Source organism: Molothrus aeneus, chromosome 10 (assembly GCF_037042795.1).
Source record: "Molothrus aeneus isolate 106 chromosome 10, BPBGC_Maene_1.0, whole genome shotgun sequence".
NCBI classification, from domain to species: Eukaryota; Metazoa; Chordata; class Aves; order Passeriformes; family Icteridae; genus Molothrus; species Molothrus aeneus.
Window position 1 is genome coordinate 17,274,918 of NC_089655.1, and position 9,390 is coordinate 17,284,307.

At 54.7% G+C, this 9,390-nt stretch overlaps 1 long non-coding RNA gene across 1 annotated transcript; it reads right to left on the bottom strand.

Moving 5' to 3' along the window:
- Positions 1 to 254: 254 nt before the first annotated feature.
- On the bottom strand, positions 255 to 9,162 carry LOC136560654 (uncharacterized). Its single transcript, XR_010784185.1, has 3 exons — positions 9,060 to 9,162; positions 8,824 to 8,945; positions 255 to 4,322 (listed from the first exon to the last, which is right to left on the bottom strand). It is a non-coding gene; the product is annotated as an uncharacterized lncRNA (long non-coding RNA).
- Between the last annotated feature and the right edge of the window lie 228 nt (positions 9,163 to 9,390).

Below are 9,390 nucleotides of genomic sequence, written 5' to 3' on the forward strand. Positions count from 1 at the left end.
GCAGTAAATTGGTTAATGCTTTCCCAGCCAGCAGGATGAACAGGGTGCAGAGGCCACCTCCCTGCCACGACCACCACAGTCCTCTCAGACCCAGAGGAGCTGGGTGCTCTTGGGGACAGTGCTGTCATGTTGGTCCCCCTCCTCTGGGAACGGGGGAGGGCCTGGGGAGCGAGATTCCTGCCCCAGCAATGATACGGTTCAGCGCCTGCACTTCCAGCTGATTTAAAGCAATGTCCAAGTTTATAGAGAATTAGTGAGACTAAGAAACATTATTTTTCTTTATTAGGTTAAAGGGTAAGCAAATACAATCAATCTTGTCATGTATCACAAGATGTCAGCAACTTCCCACCTCAGCCAGAAAATTACCGGCTCCTCAGTGGATTGTGGAATTACATTCATAACCGCAGAAAACAAATATATACATGTATATTTTAATGAAAACACTGAAGGTTGCTACCTCACATCATCATCACAAATAGGTTACTGCTGAGCTAATTTAATCAACAGCAAAATCCAGCTGCAGAGGAACCCCCACTTGGAGGAAGATGCAGCCCACGTAGGGAGATGAAGGTGTTGGTGAAGGGATCTGCGTGGGATGGAGCTGGCAAACATGACCCCAAGGCCCAGGCTGGGCTGGTGTCCACAGGGACTTGGTGCTCCAGCCCCAGCCCCGACCCAGATGAGTGCAACCATATGAGTGCAACCATAATGCTGTGTTCTGCCCCATGCTTTAATGATGCTCTACCCCATGTTTTAGCCATGGGGACATCTTGCAATGGCCGTGTTTTGGCTCAGTTTGGCTTCTTCATTTAACAGCTTCCTAATTCAATTGCACTCATCCCCATCCTTCCCTCGCCATTCCTGGTTCAGATAACCTTGCTGAACTCCTCTTGGAGATTAACCAGAGAGAGGGAGCCCATTAGCTGGTCCGAGCTTCAGAGTTGCTAATCAAAGCTAATGGATTAACCAAGAGGGTGTTGATTTCCAATCTGAGCATTCAGGAGGAGGGACAGGATCTGTCCTTCCCTCTGTCTCATCTCCTGCATGCCGCTGCAGTCCCCTGCTCTGACAGTGCAGGATGCTGCCCTCTCCCCTTTCTTCATCCACAGTCCCCCCTGGCTCGATGCCAGCCAGGGGCGAGGTAGGAGGAAAGCCCTTTTGAGCTGGGAAGACACAAATAATCATTGTAATGATGACTGGTAGGACTCTGAGCTGCCTGCCAAGATCACGAGCTGCTCAGACAGCCTGAAGAGCAGCGAGGCTGGAAGTCATCTGGCAAGCATGGGGCTGTCCACAGTGGTGGCAGGGCAGAGGGCAGGGGATGTGGAGAGGCGAGGAGGAGCAGGGGGCCGGAGCCTTCCTGCCTGGCAGGATGAGGGATGTGGCCCAGCAGGGCCAGTCTCACAGTCACGGGCACTGTGCCATGAAGGAAGTTGTGTGTGCTGGCCAGCACGGCCAAGGGCTGCTCCTGCCCCGCGTGTGACCCTGCATTTACCCTGCTGTCCCCATGCAAGGGCGGCCGGGTGACAGTTCATCCAGTACCACAGTGACTGTGTGGCTGAACACAAAGTGGTGCCCTCCTCACTCTGCAAAGGGCAACACTGAATCATCCTCTTTTGCAGCTCCAGGTCCCCAACTCCAGTGTGTCCACATGTCATTCCAAAGCAAAAATATTTGGTGGCCTCAGCAAGGTCCCCCAGCCTGGAGGCAGCAGGAGGAGAGGGGTGGCCCAGACAAGTGCAGTTGTTCTCTTGGTGGGAGGGTGTCTTCTCGCTCCAGAACACCGCACTCTCCAAGATCTGATGTGCAGGGGAGGTGATGATGGCAATGCTGTCCCCTGTCACTGTGGCATGGTGCCTTGTCCCTGAGATGCTCATGGGCAGGCAGTCTTGGATGTGTATCATTCTTGGAGATGATCTGCACGCAAAGCTGGTAAGGCCCTCATACCCGGACAAGTCACTGTCTGTCCCTCTCCTACCCAGCTGCCCACAGAGCCACGCTGTGGGGTCCCTGTCACCTCTGTCACCTCTGTCACCCAGCAGGAGAGACCAGGTTTCCCCAGCATTTATTCTCCAAACCTGCCAAGGGAGCCCAGCTGTCCACCCCGAGGATAACACAGGCAGCCTGAGTCTTGTCTGGCAGAGTCACCACTGCACTCCAGATCCTGCTGAGTGCCCAGCCCGTGGTGACAGGGACCATAAAACACTTGCGTGGCAGTGCTGAGGGCTGGCTGCCTGCCTCCTTTGGACTGTCCCCAGTTCAGAAGCACCCAGGCTTGCCCAGGTTGCTCAAGGCTCCTCTGGGAGCTCTGGTTCAGCTCCTGTGCATTGCAGGGAAGCTGTGGCAGCTCAGAGCTGCAGAATTACTGAGGTTGCACCACTTGTTTCTTGCCCAGCTGATGTTGGCTGACAGCTGTCATGCACACACTGATACTCCACAGAACTGGCAGCAGGATGCTGTCTGTTCCTGCCTGGAGTTTGCCTGCACCACCTGCTGCCCACTGGACAACGATGGCTTCAGTGAGCAGAGCCCAGGTGCAGGTGTGCCCCAGTGGCATGGGGCACAGCTGAACAGCATGCCTGGGGAAGCTGAAACATGTGCAGGCACAAACACACAAAGTGCAGCCCCCTGCACCTGGTGGCACATGCAGACCCCCAGCCTCAAGCTGGACTCCTCCACCTGATCCCAGGGCTTTCAGGTGAACCTAAACACCTTTAAAAAGGGTTTTCCAGCAGGACACGGGCAGGAGGACCACGGTGAGCCGGCTGCCCTGGCGCTGCAGGCGCCCTGCATCCGCAGCCACCGCGTGCTGCCGTGTGTAGCCCCAGCCTGCCCTCATTTATCTCCCCTCCAAATTGTGAATGAACGAACTTTCTCCCAGAATAAATAACCATCGCTCAAAAGTTATTTTAGGGCTGGTCTTGGTCGCTGGAGTTTCCGCGCCTGCCGAGGCCCATCACATTGTTTTCTGCTGCTTTCCTTGGCACGGCCCCAGTCCAGGGTTCAGAAGTTATTACTATAAAAGTCAAATTGCTTTGAGGGGGGGAGGCTGGGGGAGGCAGGGTCGGTGGAGGGAGAGGGGATGGGATTCCTGGAAAGTCTCCAGCCAGGGATAATTGGAGCTGTGCGGGGTTGGACCAGTCCCCGCCGTGCTCGGGGGAGTGTTTCACCTGGCCGGTGGCCAGAGGAGCCAAGGCAAGGAGGAGGAGGAGGAGGAGGGCTGGGTTATTACAGGCACAGCCCCCCCTGAAATACAGTGCTGCTGGGGGGGATTCCTGGTGGCGCCCAGGCTCATTCCTTGCCATCTCCTGGAGAGCCCTTGCCCATCCTCCTCCTTGCGGCCCCTTGAACCTGTGCTCGCCCCACTTCCATTTATGCTGGTTATTTCCCCATCTACAACACTAATTACTTTCCTGCCTTTGCACTGAGGATTGCCTTAAGCCCTGAAATATTAATGTTTAATTTCCCTTCTAAAACTTCCTCTTTCAGTGTTTGCTACTACCACTTGGTAAATTTTGGCCATCCATAAAAGCAAATGTACTGCCCCTTCACACAGGCACTGCACCCAGTTGCAGTAAAGCTGGTGATGAGATACCAGTTCCCATCCTGAAGGAAGCAGCATCACCCTCAATCCTTTGGGCTCTTTTCCCACACCCTCTGTGGTCAAGAGTTGCCCTGGACCTTCCCTAGCACAACAGGGCAGGAGCAGCTCATGGATGTGGGATCTCAGCAGGGATGTCCTCTCCCAGGGTGTGCTTGTGGGATTGTGCCCTGGCTGCTGTGTCCCAAATCCTTTGATCTAAACTCGATGCTTTTTTTCCCGTTTAAAAATTATTTCTGTGAATGGTCATGCTGATGTGTCCATGCAACTTCATTAGGATTCAGTTTGCTCTCTCCTTTCCTCCAGGCAGCCTTATTTTTATTATTCCCATTATTTAAGGTTGACCTTACAGCAATGACCAGCATCCCCCTGGCAGATAGGGCCGTGTCTGTGCTGGCCCTTCCAACCTGCACCCCAGAGACCTGCCCCGGGGTGCCCCTCACCCTGAAGCTGCCACCCCAAATCCACCACAGACCACAGTGCTGGGGAAGCAGTGCAAACACCCTGCAGCCAGGATTCATGGGCTGGGAGCAGGCAGGAACAGCCAGGAGATAAGAGGTGGCTCAGCTTTGATACGTGCAGCTCATACGCCTGGAGCAAAATCATCAGACAGGGGCATCCACTCAGCGAGGCGACTGCTGGGCTTCCAGGGACAGGGAGCAGGCACAGGAGGTTACCTGGCAGCAGGATGTGACAGCAGAAAACGTGACCTGTGGAGGCACTTCAGAGAGGACATCTTCATGGAATCACTGACGGGAAGAGCCCAGAGTTGTCATCCCACTGGCACTCCAGCCCAGCTCAGCCACCTTGGCATGGCAAAGGGCACATCCCCAACCCCCTCCCTGCCTCATCTCCTGCCAGGGTGATGAAATATTGCACTACCTGTGATGCTCAGAGTGAGCAAATATAAAAGCATTAACAGAGTATAAAGAAGAAAAATGTGAAGAAAGGAGAGGAGAGTAAGCAGGGTGAATTTCAGCTCCATGGCAGCTGGGAGACAGGCGAGGCACTCTGCCCTATGCACCTGGGACCTCACTACCTGAGGGCATGTGGAAAACCCCTGTCCCAGGGCTGCAGAGTTGCCATTCCACACCTACCATGACCCTGCACAACCCCCCAGGCCCAGCTGGTGGGGTAAGTCTCTGCTTCTTGCAGGTAAAAGCCAGCAGAAATTGTCCCTGGGGCCACATCCAGGTGGGCTGGTGGGTGAGGTGGACTCTTGGCTCCTCTGTACAATTTTTCCACCTAACCTTTCATTTTAGAGAATCATAGAATGGTTTGGGTTGGACCTTTAAATGCCATCTAGTCCAACTCCCATGGGCAGGGGGATCTTCAGCCAGTTCAGGTAGTCAGAGCCCCATCCAGCCAGGCCTTCCAGGGATGGGGCACTCACCATCTTTCTGGGCAGCCTGTACCAGTGTTTTAACATCCCCAATGGAAAAAGACTCACTCCTTATATTGAATCTAAATTGCCACTCTTTCAGTCTAAACCCACTGCCCCTTGTTCTGTCTCTTTTAACGCCCGGCTGTGAACCCCTGCCACCCCACTGCTCCTCTCCTGCAATCGCTGTCCACCAGGCATAGCTGGTTCCTTCTGTATCCCCTCCCTAATGGATCTGACAGCTGCTCCCTGCACTGGGCCAGGTTTCAGTTTCCCCACGCTGAGGTTTTCTTGCACAGTCTGTTGCAAAGCCAGAGCCAGGGCTGTCTCAGCCAGGCAGCAGCGATGCTCCCGGCCATGGCCCTGCTGCCAGGTGGGTCACCCTGCTGGCCCCTCGTGGCCCTCACCAGCACACTGGGGACAGGAAGGAAAGGGCAGAGTCGTAGGAATCCGATTATGAACTGAGCAATAGCATGTGCGGAAGAGCCTGTGGGGAAGGGGCTTCCAGGGCTATTTTCGCCCAACGAAAGTTGCAATTAATTTGCGGAGGAAGTCGCTCAGCATTAAGAAACCCTCCAGGCAGAGTCCGGACCCAGGGACACACATCCCATTATTTTCTCGTTTAAAAACCATCTTGGTGGTGAAGGGGGCTGCTCCCCCCAGGCTGGCGCTAACGGGGAGCCAGGGGGGAGCTGGGGAAGGGGGGAGCTGGCTCTGGAGGGGCAGGCGTGTTTGGAGAGGGAGAGGGAGCTGAAATTAACCTTGGAAAGCATTCAAATTAGACTGTGTAATAAGAGACCCACTTCTCTGGGTAAATTTGTTAGGATTAGGGCTCACTGAGCTGTTGAGGAGAATTCAGCATGGCTCAGAGCCAGGATGAAATGAAGCTCCTGGCTTGGTCGGCTGCGGGAAAGTCCAGGCTAATGGGCTTTGGTTCAAACTTTGATAGGAAAAAAATCCAGGAACAAAGGCACTAATTCTTCCAAAAGCCCCAAAATCTCAGTTTATACATTTCTGTTTATGTTCATTCATAATAGATATACACAGCTGTTCTTATCATTCATATTCAAATTCCATATGCATCCTTAGCAGTTAGTACTCCTGCCTCAAACGAAAAAAAAAAAGCCATGTGGAAGATTAAAGAAAACTGAAAAACAACCTGTCTTGGGGTGTGAATTCTCCCAGCATCTGTGTCTGACATCAGGTCCTTGCACTGGGGTCCAACCTCAGGACAGAGGAGGAGCCCACTACTACTAGCATGGGCTGGACATTTTAAAAAGGACTTTTCTGAGTCTCTTTGTCACCTGCCACAGACCACCCATCTGCTGAGCTTTCTCTGCTCTGGGCAGGGAGGTGGCTGGCAGGTGTTCACCCTGTGCCACCAGTCCTGGCACCCACCAGCATGCCCATGGCTTCCCCAGTGATATTGTGCAACTGGAGAGGAGGGGATGAGACCGACCTGCTCCCCATGGGGGGGCATCTGTGCTTACACTGCCCTGGGTGAACAGAAGGGAACTTTTCCAAATTCCATGGTTATAAGCTAAAAAAGCCCCAAACCAGCCAAAACTGAAACAATGATTTTATGTTATTTGGTCTTTTCTTCTAAAAAAATATTCTCTGTCTCACATTCCACAGGATCTCTCCTTGCTTCCTTTAAAAATTATCCCTGGAGTAAGGACCAAAAGAAAAAAAAAATTTAAATCTGGATATCTCATAAAATATTTGCATCTTAAACCTTATTTTTTTGATCCCTGGAATTTGCTCCTATGGACAAATCTAGTGCTGTTGAGTAAAGCTCATTAGTAAGAACTATCTGCTAGAACGAGCAGCAGGGACACAGATAGCACAGATACTTGAAGTGTTGTCACTGGGTTTCAGAGTTAATCCTGCTGAGAAGTTCCCCTCTCAACTCGGAGCTGTTGTTTTGCACATCCATGACACTGCTACTGATTCTTAGGATTATTAGGGAAGGCTGGGACTCCATCCCTCTGCAGTGGATGTGTAACCCGTGGTACCTCAGTGTGGACGGCAGGAGCACCAGCAGTGGCGCCAGGCGGCTGCAACAGCCCCTGACCCTCCTCCTCCTCACCTCTGGCAGTGCCCAGGTGAGATGCAGGTTCTGGCACGGCAGGGATGTGGCCTGAGCCGTGCTGGGCAGCTCTAACCCGTGCTCCAGAGCCAGGAGGGGATGTCAGGCCCTGCGGAGCAGCGTGCTGCTGCTGTATTTACATTCCATTCTAAATTGGCTTCTCCTCTGGTCCTGTCCCCGTCCCCTCCTGCTGCGTGTTCCCCCGGCTGCTGCAGCCCCTCCATCTGCTTGAAATATCCTTTAATCGGGAGCTGCTCACGTTTTCCGGCCACGGCAGCAGGGGAGTGGCAGCCTGGGGACAGGGGACAACCCCAGCACACCCGGACAGGGGCCGTGTCCCCGGTGCTGTGCCCAGCATGGTCTGTGGTGCCTGGGAGTGCACGGGCTTGTACCAGCACCTTCCCCTGCATCACCCTCACACCCAGGGCACAGCTGTAACATCTGCCCAGGACGTGTCCCCACTCAGGCAGTGCTTGGGTGCCTGTGAGACGTGAGGGGAGGCATCATCCTGAGATGGAAAGATCCCCTGTGGGCTGCAGAAGGCAGGCCAGAGGAGTAGAAAGCAGGCTCACCCAGCCGTCTTTCATTTCATGAACAAACACATGAAGACCTGGAAGCAATAAATCCAGAGCTTGGACTACAAAACCAAACACGGCTGCAGCTCCCTCTTGGAATAGGAAAGTGGGAGAAAGAGGGCAGCCACAAAGCCAGCTGAGGAGCACAGGCACTGTGTCCCCTCCTGAAACCACCAGGATGCTTTAAAGGGGCTGCTTCAGGGTGCTCTGGCCAAAAATGTGTTCCCAAAAAGCTGTGAGGGCTGGTTCCTTTGTGCTGTCAGTCACTGTGCCCCAGGGATGCACAGAGCATTCTTGGAAGCAGCCTGGATTGGCAGGTCCCAGGGTGAGCAGGTGTCCCTCACCCAGCTGGGAGCAGCAGGAGCAGAGCCCAGGGGTGCAGGGGGTGCACTGGGAGCACAGGTACCCTCTGGGTGCACAGCATCACCCACACCCCACGCTCGAGGTGCCAGCTCCTGCAGCAGCCAGGGCCCCTCGGGGGCAGTGGGTCATGTGTGCTGTGCCAGTGGGTGCTGTCCTGGCTGCTGCCCCGATGTGGGGCTGCCCTGGGGGTGCTGCTGTGGGAGGGGGCTGCCCTGAGCTGCCCTGTGGGCAGGGCACCCAGCCAGGCATTTCCCAGGCTGGGTGTTTCCTGCCCATGGGTGCAGTGTGGCACCCGGTGGCCAGGATGACTCCCACCTTACAGTTCTCCCTGGAAAAACAGATGGGAGCTGTTTTTCACCCAGTCCAGCTATCTCACTCCTGCTGCCAAGCCCCCACTGTCCCCCTCCCATCCTGCACCAGGAGCTGAGCATTTGTGTTGCTGGCCCTGCCAAGACCCTCGGGCTCACCTGCCCATGCAGAGGGAAGGACAGGTGTGTGCCCAGGCTGTCAGCACTGCCCCCAAACCAACAGAACTCACTTTAGGAATCCCTGATTTCCCATGTAGCTGGGGACATCCCACCCTGGAGACTCAGGGAGTCCTGCTCCATCGGGCTGGAGACCCAGGGAGGAAGAGGAGAAGAGGATGGAGAAGTGACAGCACAACCAATGGGCAATGCAAGCCGTTAGTGGGATCCCTGGCCAAGTCTGCACTCCCCCATGGTCAGCCTGCAGTAATCCCAGCTTTTCCCACATCCCTGCCAGGTACAAGGGCAGACTGGGTGCCCACCAGCTCCCTCCCCAGGACTGCACTCACCTGACACGACGATCTTACAGGTGATCTTTTCCAACCCAGATGATTCTATTGCTTCCCCTGGCAGCCGGGGAAGCTGCAGCAGGATCGGAGCTGCCTTCTCCTTCCAGCATTCGGGCAAACTGCTATTTGTAAAACAAAGGTGAAAACATCAAATCAGATGGATGAGTCAGAGGAGAAGTTCAAAAAACGGGGAGCGCGGGGAAGGGGAGAAGCAGGATCTCCATCTCCCCTCCCACCTGCCAGCAGGCAGCGAGGCAGGCAGGGGAGCAGGCGGCTCCTCGCCTGCTGGCAGCCCATCACGGCTTCAAAGGGGCGCAGATCGGATCGGCAGCAGCCGGGGATGCACCGAGCAAGCGCTTAGCGAGGAGATGGCTCCGATAAGCCAACGTGTGAACTCCCAGGTTTAAATTAACTAATGACTTCAGATGCTGCCGATAGTCTGCAGGGGATGGGGAGGAGTGATTTATGGGAGAAGATTAAACAGACTAATTAGGCCAGCTTTACCACTTAGGAGTTACCAGCCAGGCTGGGGGCTGTGCCAAGGAGGACCCACTGTGCCCCAGCCTT